At 51.6% G+C, this 18,381-nt stretch overlaps 1 long non-coding RNA gene across 1 annotated transcript in view; it reads left to right on the forward strand.

Annotated features, from left to right (window-relative positions):
- The first annotated feature begins 236 nt into the window (after positions 1-236).
- LOC139240378 (uncharacterized) overlaps positions 237-18,381 on the forward strand; it is a 64,548-nt gene continuing 46,403 nt past the window's right edge. Inside the window, exons 1-3 of the long non-coding RNA XR_011588714.1 lie at positions 237-362; positions 521-695; positions 1,719-1,861. This is a non-coding gene — a long non-coding RNA (uncharacterized lncRNA). The remainder of the gene's footprint in view (positions 363-520; positions 696-1,718; positions 1,862-18,381) is intronic.

Below are 18,381 nucleotides of genomic sequence, written 5' to 3' on the forward strand. Positions count from 1 at the left end.
TCTCTACAGCATGAGATCATTTCCCCAAAAGGAGAAGATTGAGCAATTGACGACTTCCTGTCTGAGACGAAAAGTGAGTCTTTGTTGTCAAATATTGATAGCACCAGATTTCATACTACTTTGGATTCTCTTATTACTTCCAGTAGATATGCTCTGCTTTGTGTTTTGGATAACACGACAGGCAGTGAGGTCATTACCAGTGACACAGAACCTCATTGCTCATATCAACATCTTGGAAAAGGTAAGGGGAAGCTGCAAAGTCCAAGAGAACATCGGTTGAACATCCAAGGAATAGCAAGAGGCAATGGCAATCCTCACAGGGGACTCCATCATCAGGCACACAGACAGCACCTTGTGTACAGGTAAGGCTCTGTCGAGAGCAGTTTTCTGTTTTCCAGGGGCCAAGGTAGCTGATCTCCAGGTTGGTGTGGATAAACTGATGAAAGGTAAGTGTAAAGATACTGTACGCTTTCATATTGGAACAAACGATATTATGGATAAAAGACCATTTGGTTTACAGGATTCCTACAAAAGCATCATTGATGTCCTTCAGCAGAGGGTCTGGGCTATTCCCATCATGTCCAGATCGATGGAGAGGAATAGCCCAATCGTGGGATTCAACATCTGGCTTCGGGACCTCTGCAAAAAGAAGAAGTTTCACTTCATCGATAATTGGGAGGCGTTTGCCGGACAAGGTAAGTTGTTTAGGAGGGACGGCCTCCATCCTAACTTCCTGGAAGCTAAAGGGCTGTTAAGCATGAAGATGAACCAAGTAGGAAGCAAACAAGAATTAATAACTTTAAGAAACTAGAGTATTAGAAGCAAATTGTTAGAATTGCAATAAGATGCTGTGTTAGAAACATAGAAAATAGGTGCAGGAGTAGGCCATTCAGCCCTTCGAGCCTGCACCACCATTCAATATGATCATGACTGATCATGCAACTTCAGTATCCCACTTCTGCCTCTCTCCATACCCATTGATCCCTTTAGACGTAAGGGCCACATCTAACTCCCTTTTGAATCTATCCAACGAACTGGACTCAACAACTTTCTGTGGTAGAGAATTCCACAGGTTCACAATTCTCTGGGTGAAAAAGTTTCTCCTCATCTCAGTCCAATATGGCTTACCCCTTATCCTTCGACTGTGACCCCTGGGTCTGGACTTCCCCAACATCGGGAACATTCTTCCTGCATCTAACTTGTCCAATTCCGTCAAAATTTTATATGCTTCGAAGAGATCCCCTCTCATTCTTCTAAATTCCAGTGAATATAAGAATAGTCGATCCAGTCTTTCTTCATATGTCAGTCCTGCCATCCCGGGAATCAGTCTGGTGAACCTTCGCTGCACTCCTTCAATAGCAAGAGTGTCCTTCCTGTAAGGGGGTGGTGGGTCTGTCAGCTTGCCTTCCTGACCAGAGCGGTTTCGAGTCGCTCCCACTCCCTGGTTTGCGACCTTGGATTTATTAATGAGGGTATGATAAAGTACAGCAGACAACTGTTTTGTACAAAGAAGGTTTGGGTTTTATTCAAGAAAGCAAATAACACAAATACACTACAATAAAACTGTGAAATCTTACAAGAAGGTTCTAAATAATGGGAAATACTTTATTACAGGTATTAAACACAACAGAAATCCCTCCCACCTCCCACTTACTCTCTAACTAGGTCAAACTCTAGGGCTCCAGGGATTTATGCTCACCAGATCCTTCCTTTGACAGCTAGGGCTGTTTTGCGGTTTTGGGGTTCTTTGGTTGTAGCCGGTTTGCCTTGCCATACCCCGGACGTGGTAGAAGACCTCTGCTTTGAAGCCAGTTGGAGTGAGTCCGCCGATGCGGTGAGACGTATTTGGGATTAATCTCTGGTGAGTACCCAATTTCCTTTGTTAGCAATAGGGTTTTCAGTTCTTTCGGTAATTTTTACATGCTGGATAGTCGAGACACAAATTGTAGAGTGGAAAACCTGCGTAGACCCCGGTTTTCTTGGTGGTTGATTTTCCTGGTTGGTTTCGTCGGTCGCGGTGGTCCGGTTGATGGCTGTTACCAAGTCAGATGGTATTGATGTTCCACTGATTGGTTTTTGAAGTTCTTTTCTCCGATGTCGCGATGTTTCTTCCTGTGTTTTCTCGCCGTGTGCTCTCGATCTTGATCTTGTTGTTCCGAAGTGATGGTTTTTTTTGGTACAATAGGCCCTCAGTTATACTCTGAGAGGTTGCTTAATCTTCGCGCCAAATCTAACGTTTTTTTTGTTTGAGTTTTGCTGCCCATTCATTTTAAGTGGTCTTCTTTGTTTAAGTTTTGGCGGGCTAGCTAACTGAAACTTGATTAAATGTTTTAATCTGGCATTGATAGACTTTTGGATTGCGGTACTCCTTATTTATGAGCTGATCAGCTCTTGTCCATTGTAATATCACTGCTTTGGCTTCGGGAAGTCTGGGCTGAGCCAGATATTTCTGTGCATGTCGAAAAGGTGTTGGAATATTTGGGTTCTGTGCATGGGGTGGATAATGTTCCTTCCATGGTTGATTGTTAAAATGATAATGTTTTCTGGGAGCCTGACTATGGTTAAACAGCTCCCCCAGACAAACCGATTAGCTACAATATCCAAATTCTAAAGGTAAAAGTTGATCCCACCCCTCTCTTTCTGCAGCGTTGTCCCCACAGGCCCAAACATGCCTTTTAAAATCCCAAACTTGGTTAAGACTCGTAGATTTCTTCAATATGCATTTTAGGATCCCAAACTTTCTGTTCAAGAGGCCCAAATCGAATTTCCTTTTCAGTGAGTCCAAACACTGGGGGGTTTCCACGAATTTTGGAATCGTACATTCCTCAGATTAGGAGACTAAAACTGCACACAATACTCAAGGTGCGGTCTCACCAAGGCCCTGTACAACTGCAGCAAGACCTCCTTGCTCCTATACTCAAATCCTCTCGCTATGAAGGCCAACATGCCTTTTGCTTTCTTTACTGCCTGCTGTACCTGCATGCCTACTTTCAATGACTGATGTACCATGACACCCAGGTCTCGTTGCACCTCCCCTTTTACTAATCTATCACCATTCAGAAAATAATCTGCCTTCCTGTTTTTGCCCCCAACGTGGATAACCTCACATTTATCCACATTATACTGCATCTGGCATGCATTTGCCCACTCACCTAACCTGCCCAAGTCACTATGCAGCCTCTTAGCATCCTCTTCACAGTTCACACTGCCACCCAGCATAGTGTCATCTGCAAACTTGGAGATATTACATTCAATTCCTTTGTCTAACTCATTAATTTATATTGTAAATAGCTGAAGTCCCAGTACTAAACCTTGCGATACCCCACTAGTCACTACCTGCCATGCTGAAAAAGAACCGGTTTATTCCCACTCTTTGCTTCCTGTCTGCCAACCACGTCAATACATTACCCCCAATACCATGTGCCTTAATATTGCACACTAATCTCTTGTGTGGGACATTGTCAAAAGCCTTTTGAAAGTCCAAATGCACCTCATCCACTGGTTCTCCCTTATCCACTCTACCAGTTACATCCCCCAAAAATTCTAGATTTGTCAAGCATGATTTCCCTTTTATAAATCCATGCTGGCTTGGACCGATCCTGTCACTGCTTTCCAAATGCGCTGCTATTACATCTTTAATAATTGATTCCAGCATTTACCCCACGACCGTTGTCAGGCTAACCGGTCTATAATTCTCAGTTTTCTCTCTCCCTCCTTTTTTAAAAAGTGGGGTTACATTAGCTACCCTCCAATCCATAGGAACTGACCCAGAGTCCATGGAATGTTGGAAAATGACCACCAATGCATCCACTATTTCTAGGGCCACTTCCTTAAGTACTCTGGAATGCAGACTATCGGGCCCTGGGGATTTATCAGCCTTCCGTCCCTTCAATTTCCCTAACACCATTTCCTGACTAATAAGGATTTCTCTCAGTTCCTCCTTCTTGCTAGATCCTCGGTCACCTAGTTTTTCCGGAATGTTATTCGTGTCTTCCTTAGTGAAGACAGAACCAAAGTATTTGTTCAATTGGTTTGCCATTTCCTTGTTCCCCATTATAAATTCACCTGGTTCTGACTGCAAGGGACCTACATTTGTCTTCACTAATCTTTTTCTCTTCTCATATGTATAGAAGCTTTTGCAGTCAGTTTTTAAATTCCCTGCAAGCTTACTCTCATGTTGGAGGATTTAGACGTATTGTATATTTCTGATACATGGCTGAATGACAGTGATGTCACAGAAATTCACCCAAAGAAAGAATAGAGTAGGTCAAAGGGGGGGTGGGGTTGCTATGTTTATCAGTGAGAATCTAACAGCTAGAGAGAGACTTGATATTGCCTCATCGGGTACCGCTGAAGCTATCTGGGTTCAAGTGGACCAAGCTCACGGGCAGGGATTAATTATCAGTAATTGTTATAGGGCCCGGGTCAGACACTTGAGTAAAATGAGTTATTATGGAAACAGATCACTGATGCTTTTAATATAAAATGACACCTTTTTTTGGAAGCTGACTTTAATTTTCCTGGCATTCAGTGGCATGATGGTTTACCTGCTGTTGTGGTGGGAAATGCAACTGAAAAACTTATTGAAAATAGACAAGACTGTTTCCTGACTCAACATGTTAATGAAGTAACTCGGGAAAATTATATATTGGATCTGGTGTTTAGTAGTGAGCCTGACCTTGTATCAGGCCTCCATGTGGGGGAACATCTGGGCAACAGAGATCACAACATTATACGGTTCCAATTAGCTAATAGAACTAAAGGTACTGAGAACCTAATCTCGTATCGGATTTCAGAAGAACAAATTTCTCCAAACTGGCAGATGATTTGGAATGAGTAAATTGGCTAACCCTCCTCAGTGGTGATGCAACCGATGTTGAATATAAATGGAAAGTTTTTAAGAATAAGTTTAAAAATGTGGAAAACAAACATGTACCCAAAATCAAAGGAAGGAAATGTGGTAAGAAAAAAGCCAAGCTGGCTGACTGGGTATGACTGGGGCTCAGAAGAGGCGAGGGCCCAGGGGCAGCACGGGCCCAGCCCACACTGCGATATGTGTGCGCAGTAGGTCCGTGCAGCAGAGCTGGTCTCCAGTTGTCCTGGTTAACCCTTGCCACTGGACCAAGTCCGAGCTCTGTCAAGCCCATGTGGTGGTTGGTATGCAACGGTCACCGCACGTTAAAAAAATCTCCGCACAGGCATCATCCACCCTTCAAGATGTAGTTCGGGACCTGGAATATTAGATCCTTCATCGAAACACCTGTGAACACATCCCTTTTTGTCGTGGAAGCAAGTTATTCATGCTTCGAGGGACTGCCTATGATGATGATGATGACAAAGGTAAATAGGATTTAAACAGAAATGTTTCTATAAATTAAACAAATTTAACACTCAAATAAATAGGGTTGAATACAAAGAACAACTAAAGAAAACGAAGGCTGCTATTAGATGAGCAAAAAGTCGAATGACAAAAAGGATTCTGGAAACAGAAAAAATCTGTAGCGCAGAAGGAGACCATTTTGGCAGATCATGTTTGTGCCGGCCGACAAAGAACATTCTCTGAACTCGGGAGTGTGAGCGCTGTGTGTTCTCTGAACTGGGAAGTGTGAGCGTTATGCGTTGGGTGAACTCGGGAGTGTGAGCGCTGTGTGTTCTCTGAACTCGGTAGTGTGAGCCCTGTGTGTTCCCTGAATTCGGGAGTGTGAGCACTGTGCATTCTCTGAACTCGGGAGTGTGAGCACTGTGTGTTCACTGAACTGGGAAGTGTGAGCGTTATGCGTTGGGTGAACTCGGGAGTGTGAGCGCTGTGTGTTCTCTGAACTCGGTAGTGTGAGCGCTGTGTGTTCTCTGAACTCAGGAGTGTGAGCGCTGTGTGTTTCCTGACCTCGCGAGTGTGAGCGCTGTGTGTTCTCTGAACTCAGGAGTGTGAGCGCTGTGTGTTCTCTGAACACTGGAGTGTGAGCGCTGTGTGTTGTGAGATCTCGTGAGTGTGAGCGCTGTACATTCTCTGAACTCGGGAGTGTGAGCACTGTGTGCTCTCTGAACTCGTTTGTGTGAGCGCTGTGTGTTCTCTGAACTCAGGAGTGTGAGCGCTGTGTGTTCCCTAAACTCGGGAGTGTGAGCGCTGTGTGTTCTCTGAACTGGGAAGTGTGAGCCTTGTGTGTTCTCTGAACTCGGGAGTGTGAGCGCTGTGTGTTCTCTGAACTGGGAAGTGTGAGCGTTATGCGTTGGGTGAACTCGGGAGTGTGAGCGCTGTGTGCTCTCTGAACAAGAGAGTGTGAACGCTGTGCGTTGTGAGATCTCGGGAGTGTGAGCACTGTGTGTTCTCTGAACTCGGGAGTGTGAGCACTGTGTGTTCTCTGAACTCAGGAGTGTGAGCGTTGTGTGTTCCCCAGATTCAGGAGTGTGAGCGCTGTGTGTTCTCTGAACTCGGGAGTGTGAGCGCTGTGTGTTCTCTGAACTTGGGAGTGTGAGCGCTGTGTGTTCTCTGAACTCGGGAGTGTGAGAGCTGTGTGTTCCCTGAACTCGGGAGTGTGAGCGCTGTGTGTTCTCTGAACTCGGGAGTGTGAGCGCTGTGTGTTCTCTGAACTCGGGAGTGTGAGAGCTGTGTGTTCCCTGAACTCGGGAGTCTGAGCGCTGCGTGTTCTCTGACCTCGGGAGTGTGAGCGCTGTGTGTTCTCTGAACTCGGGAGTGTGAGAGCTGTGTGTTCTCTGAACTCGGGAGTGTGAGCGCTGTGTGTTCTCTGAACTCGGGAGTGTGAGAGCTGTGTGTTCCCTGAACTCGGGAGTGTGAGCGCTGTGTGTTCTCTGAACTCGGGAGTGTGAGCGCTGTGTGTTCTCTGAACTCGGGAGTGTGAGAGCTGTGTGTTCCCTGAACTCGGGAGTCTGAGCGCTGCGTGTTCTCTGACCTCGGGAGTGTGAGCGCTGTGAGTTCTCTGAACTCGGGAGTGTGAGCACTGTGAGTTCTCTGAACTGGGAAGTGTGAGCGTTATGCGTTGGGTGAACTCGGGAGTGTGAGCGCTGTGAGTGCTCTGAACTCGGGAGTGTGAGCACTGTGTGTTCTCTGAACTCGTTAGTGTGAGTGCTGTGTGTTCGCTGAACTCGGGTGTGTGAGCGCTGTGTGTTTTCTGAATTCGGGAATGTGAGTGCTGTGTGTTCTCTGAACTCGGGAGTGTGAGCGCTGTGCGTTTTCTGAACTCGGGAGTGTGAGCACTGAGTGTTCTCTGAACTGGGAAGTGTGAGCGTTATGCGTTGGGTGAACTCGGGAGTGTGAGCGCTGTGAGTGCTCTGAACTCGGGAGTGTGAGCGCTGTGTGTTCTCTGAACTCGGGAGTGTGAGCACTGTGTGTTCTCTTAACTCGTTAGTGTGAGTGCTGTGTGTTCTCTGAACTCGGGAGTGTGAGCGCTGTGTGTTCTCTGAACTCGGGAGTGTGAGAGCTGTGTGTTCTCTGAACTTGGGAGTGTGAGAGCTGTATGTTCCCTGAACTCGGGACTGTGAGCGCTGTGTGTTCTCTGAACTCAGGAGTGTGAGAGCTGTGAGTTCTCTGAACTCGGGAGTGTGAGCACTGTGTGTTCTCTGAACTGGGAAGTGTGAGCGTTATGCGTTGGGTGAACTCGGGAGTGTGAGCGCTGTGAGTGCTCTGAACTCGGCAGTGTGAGCGCTGTGTGTTCCCTGAACTCTGGAGTGTGAGAGCTGTGAGTTCTCTGAACTCGGGAGTGTGAGCACTGTGTGTTCTCTGAACTGGGAAGTGTGAGCGTTATGCGTTGGGTGAACACGGGAGTGTGAGCGCTGTGAGTGCTCTGAACTCGGGAGTGTGAGCGCTGTGTGTTCTCTGAACTCGGGAGTGTGAGCGCTGTGTGTTTCCTGAACTCGGGAGTGTGAGCGCTGTGCGTTTTCTGAACTCGGGAGTGTGTGCGCTGTGAGTGCACTGAACTCGGGAGTGTGACCGCTGTGTGTTCTCTGAACTCGGGAGTGTGAGCACTGTGTGTTCCCTGAACTTGGGAGTGTGAGCGCTGTGTGTTCTCTGAACTCGGGAGTGTGAGCGCTGTGTGTTTTCTGAATTTTGGAGTGTGAGCGCTGTGTGTTCTCTGAACTCGGGAGTGTGAGCGCTGTGCGTTTTCTGAACTCGGGAGTGTGAGCGCTGTGCATTTTCTGAACTCGGGAGTGTAAGCACTGTGTGTTCTCTGAACTGGGAAGTGTGAGCGTTATGCGTTGGGTGAACTCGGGAGTGTGAGCGCTGTGAGTGCTCTGAACTCGGGAGTGTAAGCACTGTGTGTTCTCTGAACTGGGAAGTGTGAGCGTTATGCGTTGGGTGAACTCGGGAGTGTGAGCGCTGTGAGTGCTCTGAACTCGGGAGTGTGAGCGCTGTGTGTTCCCTGACCTCGGGTGTGAGCGCTGTGTGTTCTCTGAACTCGGGAGTGTGAGTGCTGTGTATTCCCTAAACTCGGGAGTGTGAGCGCTGTGTGTTCCCTGAACACGGGAGTGTGAGCGCTGTGTGTTCTCTGAACTCGGGACTGTGAGAGCTGTATGTTCCCTGAACTCGGGAGTGTGAGAGCTGTGAGTTCTCTGAACTCGGGAGTGTGAGCACTGTGTGTTCTCTGACCTGGGAAGTGTGAGCGTTATGTGTTGGGTGAACTCGGGAGTGTGAGCGCTGTGAGTGCTCTGAACTAGGCAGTGTGAGCGCTGTGTGTTCCCTGAACTCGGGAGTGTGAGCGCTGTGTGTTCTCTGAACTGGGAAGTGTGAGCGTTATGCGTTGGGTGAACTCGGGAGTGTGAGCGCTGTGTGTTCTCTGAACTCGGTAGTGTGAGCCCTGTGTGTTCCCTGAATTCGGGAGTGTGAGCACTGTGCATTCTCTGAACTCGGGAGTGTGAGCACTGTGTGTTCACTGAACTGGGAAGTGTGAGCGTTATGCGTTGGGTGAACTCGGGAGTGTGAGCGCTGTGTGTTCTCTGAACTCGGTAGTGTGAGCGCTGTGTGTTCTCTGAACTCAGGAGTGTGAGCGCTGTGTGTTTCCTGACCTCGCGAGTGTGAGCGCTGTGTGTTCTCTGAACTCAGGAGTGTGAGCGCTGTGTGTTCTCTGAACACTGGAGTGTGAGCGCTGTGTGTTGTGAGATCTCGTGAGTGTGAGCGCTGTACATTCTCTGAACTCGGGAGTGTGAGCACTGTGTGCTCTCTGAACTCGTTTGTGTGAGCGCTGTGTGTTCTCTGAACTCAGGAGTGTGAGCGCTGTGTGTTCCCTAAACTCGGGAGTGTGAGCGCTGTGTGTTCTCTGAACTGGGAAGTGTGAGCCTTGTGTGTTCTCTGAACTCGGGAGTGTGAGCGCTGTGTGTTCTCTGAACTGGGAAGTGTGAGCGTTATGCGTTGGGTGAACTCGGGAGTGTGAGCGCTGTGTGCTCTCTGAACAAGAGAGTGTGAACGCTGTGCGTTGTGAGATCTCGGGAGTGTGAGCACTGTGTGTTCTCTGAACTCGGGAGTGTGAGCACTGTGTGTTCTCTGAACTCAGGAGTGTGAGCGTTGTGTGTTCCCCAGATTCAGGAGTGTGAGCGCTGTGTGTTCTCTGAACTCGGGAGTGTGAGCGCTGTGTGTTCTCTGAACTTGGGAGTGTGAGCGCTGTGTGTTCTCTGAACTCGGGAGTGTGAGCGCTGTGTGTTCTCTGAACTCGGGAGTGTGAGAGCTGTGTGTTCCCTGAACTCGGGAGTCTGAGCGCTGCGTGTTCTCTGACCTCGGGAGTGTGAGCGCTGTGTGTTCTCTGAACTCGGGAGTGTGAGAGCTGTGTGTTCTCTGAAATCGGGAGTGTGAGCGCTGTGTGTTCTCTGAACTCGGGAGTGTGAGAGCTGTGTGTTCCCTGAACTCGGGAGTGTGAGCGCTGTGTGTTCTCTGAACTCGGGAGTGTGAGCGCTGTGTGTTCTCTGAACTCGGGAGTGTGAGAGCTGTGTGTTCCCTGAACTCGGGAGTCTGAGCGCTGCGTGTTCTCTGACCTCGGGAGTGTGAGCGCTGTGAGTTCTCTGAACTCGGGAGTGTGAGCACTGTGTGTTCTCTGAACTGGGAAGTGTGAGCGTTATGCGTTGGGTGAACTCGGGAGTGTGAGCGCTGTGAGTGCTCTGAACTCGGGAGTGTGAGCACTGTGTGTTCTCTGAACTCGTTAGTGTGAGTGCTGTGTGTTCGCTGAACTCGGGTGTGTGAGCGCTGTGTGTTTTCTGAATTCGGGAATGTGAGTGCTGTGTGTTCTCTGAACTCGGGAGTGTGAGCGCTGTGCGTTTTCTGAACTCGGGAGTGTGAGCACTGAGTGTTCTCTGAACTGGGAAGTGTGAGCGTTATGCGTTGGGTGAACTCGGGAGTGTGAGCGCTGTGAGTGCTCTGAACTCGGGAGTGTGAGCGCTGTGTGTTCTCTGAACTCGGGAGTGTGAGCACTGTGTGTTCTCTTAACTCGTTAGTGTGAGTGCTGTGTGTTCTCTGAACTCGGGAGTGTGAGCGCTGTGTGTTCTCTGAACTCGGGAGTGTGAGAGCTGTGTGTTCTCTGAACTCGGGAGTGTGAGAGCTGTATGTTCCCTGAACTCGGGACTGTGAGCGCTGTGTGTTCTCTGAACTCAGGAGTGTGAGAGCTGTGAGTTCTCTGAACTCGGGAGTGTGAGCACTGTGTGTTCTCTGAACTGGGAAGTGTGAGCGTTATGCGTTGGGTGAACTCGGGAGTGTGAGCGCTGTGAGTGCTCTGAACTCGGCAGTGTGAGCGCTGTGTGTTCCCTGAACTCGGGAGTGTGAGAGCTGTGAGTTCTCTGAACTCGGGAGTGTGAGCACTGTGTGTTCTCTGAACTGGGAAGTGTGAGCGTTATGCGTTGGGTGAACACGGGAGTGTGAGCGCTGTGAGTGCTCTGAACTCGGGAGTGTGAGCGCTGTGTGTTCTCTGAACTCGGGAGTGTGAGCGCTGTGTGTTTCCTGAACTCGGGAGTGTGAGCGCTGTGCGTTTTCTGAACTCGGGAGTGTGTGCGCTGTGAGTGCACTGAACTCGGGAGTGTGACCGCTGTGTGTTCTCTGAACTCGGGAGTGTGAGCACTGTGTGTTCCCTGAACTTGGGAGTGTGAGCGCTGTGTGTTCTCTGAACTCGGGAGTGTGAGCGCTGTGTGTTTTCTGAATTTGGGAGTGTGAGCGCTGTGTGTTCTCTGAACTCGGGAGTGTGAGCGCTGTGCGTTTTCTGAACTCGGGAGTGTGAGCGCTGTGCATTTTCTGAACTCGGGAGTGTAAGCACTGTGTGTTCTCTGAACTGGGAAGTGTGAGCGTTATGCGTTGGGTGAACTCGGGAGTGTGAGCGCTGTGAGTGCTCTGAACTCGGGAGTGTAAGCACTGTGTGTTCTCTGAACTGGGAAGTGTGAGCGTTATGCGTTGGGTGAACTCGGGAGTGTGAGCGCTGTGAGTGCTCTGAACTCGGGAGTGTGAGCGCTGTGTGTTCCCTGACCTCGGGTGTGAGCGCTGTGTGTTCTCTGAACTCGGGAGTGTGAGTGCTGTGTATTCCCTAAACTCGGGAGTGTGAGCGCTGTGTGTTCCCTGAACACGGGAGTGTGAGCGCTGTGTGTTCTCTGAACTCGGGACTGTGAGAGCTGTATGTTCCCTGAACTCGGGAGTGTGAGAGCTGTGAGTTCTCTGAACTCGGGAGTGTGAGCACTGTGTGTTCTCTGACCTGGGAAGTGTGAGCGTTATGTGTTGGGTGAACTCGGGAGTGTGAGCGCTGTGAGTGCTCTGAACTAGGCAGTGTGAGCGCTGTGTGTTCCCTGAACTCGGGAGTGTGAGCGCTGTGTGTTCTCTGAACTCGGGAGTGTGAGCGCTGTGTGTTCATTGAACTCGGGAGTGTGAGCACTGTGTGTCCCCTGTATTCGTAGTCTGAGCGCTGAGTGTTCTCTGAACTCGGGAGTGTGAGCGCTGTGTGTTCCCTGAACTCGGGAGTCTGAGCGCTGCGTGTTCTCTGACCTCGGGAGTGTGAGCGCTGTGTGTTCTCTGAACTCGGGAGTGTGAGAGCTGTGAGTTTTCTGAACTCGGGAGTGTGAGCACTGTGTGTTCTCTGAACTGGGAAGTGTGAGCGTTATGCGTTGGGTGAACTCGGGAGTGTGAGCGCTGTGAGTGCTCTGAACTCGGCAGTGTGAGCGCTGTGTGTTCTCTGAACTCGGGAGCGTGAGCAATGTGTGTTCTCTGAACTCGGGAGTGTGAGCGCTGTGTGTTCTCTGAACCCGTTAGTGTGAGTGCTGTGTGTTCGCTGAACTCGGGTGTGTGAGCGCTGTGTGTTCCCTAAACTTGGGAGTGTGAGCGCTGTGTGTTTTCTGAATTCGGGAGTGTGAGCGCTGTGTGTTCTCTGAACTCGGGAGTGTGAGCACTGTGTGTTTCCTGAACTTGGGAGTGTGAGCGCTGTGCGTTCTCTTAACTCGGGAGTGTGAGCACTGTGTGTTCTCTGAACTGGGAAGTGTGAGCGTTATGCGTTGGGTGAACTCGGGAGTGTGAGCGCTGTGAGTGCTCTGAACTCGGGAGTGTGTGTTCCCTGAACTCGGGAGTGTGAACGCTGTGTGTTCTCTGAACTCGGGAGTGTGAGCGCTGTGTGTTCCCTGAACTCGGGAGTGTGAGCGTTGTGTGTTCTCTGAACTCGGGAGTGTGAGTGCTGTGTGTTCCCTAAACTCGGGAGTGTGAGCGCTGTGTGTTCCCTGTATTCGTATTCTGAGCGCTGAGTGTTCTCTGAACTCGGGAGTGTGAGTGCTGTGTGTTCCCTAAACTCGGGAGTGTGAGCGCTGTGTGTTCCCTGTATTCGTATTCTGAGCGCTGTGTGTTCTCTGAACTCGGGAGTATGAGAGCTGTATGTTCCCTGAACTCGGGAGTGTGAGCGCTGTGTGTTCTCTGAACTGGGAAGTGTGAGCGTTATGCGTTGGGTGAACTCGGGAGTGTGAGCGCTGTGAGTACTCTGAACTCGGGAGTGTGAGCACTGTGTGTTCTCTGAACTCGGGAGTGTGAGCACTGTGTGTTCTCTGAACTCGGGAGTGTGAGCGTTGTGTGTTCCCCAGACTCAGGAGTGTGAGCGCTGTGTGTTCTCTGAACTCGTTAGTTTGAGTGGCGTGTGTTCGCTGAACTTGGGTGTGTGAGCGCTGTGTGTTCCTAAACTCGGGAGTGTGAGCGCTGTGTGTTCTCTAAATTCGGGAGTGTGAGCACTGTGTTCCCTGAATTCGGAAGTGTGAGCGCTGTGCGCTCTCTGAACTTGGCAGTATGAGCACTGTGTGTTCTCTGAACTGGGAAGTGTGAGCGTCATGCGTTGGGTGAACTCGGGAGTGTGAGCGCTGTGAGTGCTCTGAACTCTGGAGTGTGAGCGCTGTGTGTTCCCTGAACTCGGGAGTGTGAGCGCTGTGTGTTCTCTGAACTCGGGAGTGTGAGCGCCGTGTGTTCCCTGAACTCGGGAGTGTGAGCGTTGTGTGTTCTCTGAACTCGGGAGTGTGAGTGCTGTGTGTTCCCTAAACTCGGGAGTGTGAGCGCTGTGTGTTCCCTGAACTCGGGAGTGTGAGCGCTATGTGTTCTCTGAACTCGGGAGTGTGAGAGCTGTATGTTCCCTGAACTCGGGAGTGTGAGCGCTGTGTGTTCTCTGAACTCGGGAGTGTGAGAGCTGTGAGTTCTCTGAACTCGGGAGTGTGAGCGCTGTGTGTTCTCTGAACTCGGGAGTGTGAGCGCTGTGTGTTCCTTGAACTCGGGAGTGTGAGCGTTGTGTGTTCTCTGAACTCGGGAGTGTGAGTGCTGTGTGTTCCCTAAACTCGGGAGTGTGAGCACTGTGTGTTCCCTGTATTCGTAGTCTGAGCGCTGAGTGTTCTCTGAACTCGGGAGTGTGAGCACTGTGTGTTCTCTGAACTGGGGAGTGTGAGCGTTGTGCGTTGTGTGAACTCGGGAGTGTGAGAGCTGTGTGTTCTCTGAACTCGGAAGTGTGAGCGCTGTGTGTTCTCTGAACTCGGGAGTGTGAGCGCTGTGTGTTCTCTGAACTCGGGAGTGTGAGAGCTGTGAGTTCTCTGAACTCGGAGGTGTGAGCGCTGTGTGTTCCCTGAACTCGGGAGTAGGAGCGCGGCTTGTTCTCTGAACTCGGGAGTGTGAGCGCTGTGTGTTCTCTGAAATGGGCCTCTGTTTATCATTCCCCTACAGGGAGACGGGGCCTCGGTTTAACATCCCCCTGAACAGGGAGACGGGGCCTCGGTTTAACATCCCCCTGAACAGGGAGACGGGGCCTCGGTTTAACATCCCCCTGAACAGGGAGACGGGGCCTCGGTTTAACATTCCCCTGAACAGGGAGACGGGGCCTCGGTTTAACATTGCCCTGAACAGGGAGACGGGGCCTCGGTTTAACATCCCCCTGAACAGGGAGACGGGGCCTCGGTTTAACATTCCCCCTGAACAGGGAGACGGGGCCTCGGTTTAACATTCCCCCTGAACAGGGAGACGGGGCCTCGGTTTAACATTCCCCCTGAACAGGGAGACAGGGCCTCGGTTTAACATCCCCCTGAACAGGGAGACGGGGCCTCGGTTTAACATTCCCCCTGAACAGGGAGATGGGGCCTCGGTTTAACATTCCCCCTGAACAGGGAGACGGGGCCTCGGTTTAACATTCCCCCTGAACAGGGAGACGGGGCCTCGGTTTAACATTCCCCCTGAACAGGGAGACGGGCCTCAGTTTAACATTCTCCCCTGAACAGGGAGACGGGGCCTTGGTTTAACATTCCCCCTGAACAGGGAGACGGGGCCTCGGTTTTACATTCCCCTGAACAACGGAGAAGGGGCCTCGGTTTAACATTCCCCTGAACAGGGAGACGGGGCCTCGGTTTAACATTCCCCTGAACAGGGAGACGGGGCCTCGGTTTAACATCCCCCTGAACAGGGAGACGGGGCCTCGGTTTAACATTCCCCTGAACAGGGAGACGGGGCCTCGGTTTAACATTCCCCTGAACAGGGAGAAGGGGCCTCGGTTTAACATTCCCCCTGAACAGGGAGACGGGGCCTCGGTTTAACATCCCCTTGAACAGGGAGACGGGGCCTCCGTTTAACATCCCCCTGAACAGGGAGACGGGGCCTCCGTCTAACATCCCCCTGAACAGGGAGACGGGGCCTCGGTTTAACATTCCCCCTGAACAGGGAGACGGGGCCTCGGTTTAACATTCCCCCTGAACAGGGAGACGGGGCCTCGGTTTAACATTCCCCCTGAACAGGGAGACGGGGCCTCGGTTTAACCTTCCCCCTGAACAGGGAGACGGGGCCTCGGTTTAACATTCCCCTGAACAGGGAGACGGGGCCTCGGTTTAACCTTCCCCCTGAACAGGGAGACGGGGCCTCGGTTTAACATTCCCCTGAACAGGGAGACGGGGCCTCGGTTTAACCTTCCCCCTGAACAGGGAGACGGGGCCTCGGTTTAACATTCCCCCTGAACAGGGAGACGGGGCCTCGGCTTAACATTCCCCCTGAACAGGGAGACGGGGCCTCGGTTTAACATTCCCCCCTGAACAGGGAGACGGGGCCTCGGTTTAACATTCCCCCTGAACAGGGAGACGGGGCCTCGGTTTAACATTCCCCCTGAACAGGGAGACGGGTCCTCGGTTTAACATTCCCCCTGAACAGGGAGACGGGGCCTCGGTTTAACATTCCCCCTGAACAGGAAGACGGGGCCTCGGTTTAACATCCCGACTGAACAGGGAGACGGGGCCTCGGTTTAGCATTCCCCTGAACAGGGAGACGGGGCCTCGGTTTAACATCCCCCTGAACAGGGAGACGGGGCCTCGGTTTAACATTCCCCTGAACAGGGAGACGGGGCCTCGGTTTAACATCCCCCTGAACAGGGAGACGGGGCCTCGGTTTAACATCCCCCTGAACAGGGAGACGGGGCCTCGGTTTAACATCCCCCTGAACAGGGAGACGGGGCCTCGGTTTAACATCCCCCTAAACAGGGAGACGGGGCCTCGGTTTAACATTCCCCTGAACAGGGAGACGGGGCCTCGGTTTAACATTCCCCTGAACAGGGAGACGTGGCCTCGGTTTAACATCCCCCTGAACAGGGAGACGGGGCCTCGGTTTAACATCCCCCTGAACAGGGAGACGGGACCTCGGTTTAACATCTCCCTGAACAGGGAGACGGGGCCTCGGTTTAACATTCCCCCTGAACAGGGAGACGGGGCCTCGGTTTAACATCTCCCTGAACAGGGAGACGGGGCCTCGGTTTAACATTCGCCCTGAACAGGGAGACGGGGCCTCGGATTAACATTCCCCCTGAACAGGGAGATGGGGCCTCGGTTTAACATCCCCCTGAACTGGGAGACGGGGCCTCGGTTTAACATTCCCCCTGAACAGGGAGACAGGGCCTCGGTTTAACATTCTCCTGAACAGGGAGACGGGGCCTCGGTTTAACATCCCCCTGAACAGGGAGACGGGGCCTCGGTTTATCATCCCCCTGAACATGGAGACGGGCCTCGGTTTAACATTCCCCCTGACCAGGGAGACGGGGCCTCGGTTTAACATTCCCCTGAACAGGGAGATGGGGCCTCGGTTTAACATTCCCCTGAACAGGGAGACGGGGCCTCGGTTTAACATTCCCCTGAACAGGGAGATGGGGCCTCGGTTTAACATCCCCCTGAACAGGGAGACCAGGCCTCGGTTTAACATTCCCCTGAACAGGGAGACGGGGCCTCGGTTTATCATTCCCCCTGACCAGGGAGACGGGGCCTCGGTTTAACATTCCCTTGAACAGGGAGATGGGGCCTCGGTTTAACATTCCCCTCAACAGTGAGATGGGGCCTCGGTTTAACATTCCCCATGAACAGGGAGACGGGGCCTCGGTTTAACATTCCCCCTGAACAGTGAGACGGGGCCTTGGTTTAACAATCCCCCTGAACAGGGAGACGGGGCCTCGGTTTAGCATTCCCCTGAACAGGGAGATGGGGCCTCGGTTTAATATCCCTCTGAACAGGGAGACGGGGTCTCGGTTTAACATCCCCCCTGAACAGGGAGACGGAGCTCGGTTTAACATTCCCCTGAACAGGGAGATGGGGCCTCGGTTTAACATTCCCCCTGAACAGGGAGACGGGGCCTCAGTTTAACATTCCCCTGAACAGGGAGACGGGGCCTCGGTTTAACAATCCCTCTGAACAGTGAGATGGGGCCTCGGTTTAATATTCCCCATGAACAGGGAGACGGGGCCTCGGTTTAACATTCCCCCTGAACAGGGAGACGGGGCCTCGGTTTAACATTCCCCTGAACAGGGAGATGGGCCCTCGGTTTAACATTCCCCCTCGGAACAGGGAAACGAGGAGAGGGAAGGAGAGTTGGGGATTGAGGAGAGGGGGATGAGAGTTGGGATTTGAGTATAGGGGGAGGAGAGTTGCTGATTGAGGAGAGTGGGCGGAGAGTTTGGGATTGAGGAGAGGGGGAGGAGAGTTGGGAGTTGAGTGGTGGAGGAGAAGAGTTGGGAGTTGAGTAGAAGGGGAGGAGCGTTGGTTGTTGAGTAGAGGGGAGGAGAGTTGGGTTGTGAGGAGGAGGAGATTTGGGGGTTGAGCAGAAGGGCAGAAGAATTGAGTTTTGAGTAGAGGGATAGTAGAGTTAAGGGTTGAATAGAGGGGAAGGAGAGTTGCGGTTGAGGAGTTTGGTTTGAGGAGAGGGGAGGAGTTTTGGGGGATGAGAAGAGTTGGGGTTGAGGAGAGGTGGTGGTGAGTTGAGGGGTTGAGGAGAGGGGGAGAAGAGTCGGGGTTTGAGGAGAGGGGAGGAGGGTTGGGGGGGTTCAGGAGAGGAGGAGGAGATTTGGGGGTTCAAGAGAGCGTTAGCACTGAGCCACGACCAACACAAGTGAATGTCTGTAAAAGGCATAAGGGGAAGAGAAAGATTCCTCAGCTGGGCAAAGTACAAACCAATAACTTCATTCACACATTCTGTAACAGGACGCAGAGACTGTACAGTGCAATCTTACCTCTCCTAACGTTACCTAATGGTGTCCCCCAAAGATCTATCCTTGCCCCCCTCCTATTTATCATCGACATGCTGCCCCTTGGCGACATCATCCAAATACACAGCGTCAGTTTCCACATGTACGCTGTCGACACCCAGCTCTACCTCACCACCACCTCTCTCGATCCCTCCACGGTCTCTACATTGTCAGACTGCTTGTCCGACGTCCAATTCTGGGTGAGCAGAAATTTTCTCCAATTAAATATTGGGAAGACCGAAGCCATTGATTTCAGTCCCCGCCACAAACTCCATTCCCTAGCCACTGACTCCATATCTCTCACTAACATCTGTCTGAGGCTGAGCCACACTGTTCACAACCTTGGTGTTATCTTTGACCCTGAAATGGGCTTCCGACCACATATCCGCGGTATAACTAAGACTGCCTATTTCCACCT

Source organism: Pristiophorus japonicus, chromosome 31 (assembly GCF_044704955.1).
Source record: "Pristiophorus japonicus isolate sPriJap1 chromosome 31, sPriJap1.hap1, whole genome shotgun sequence".
Lineage (NCBI taxonomy): Eukaryota > Metazoa > Chordata > Chondrichthyes > Pristiophoridae > Pristiophorus > Pristiophorus japonicus.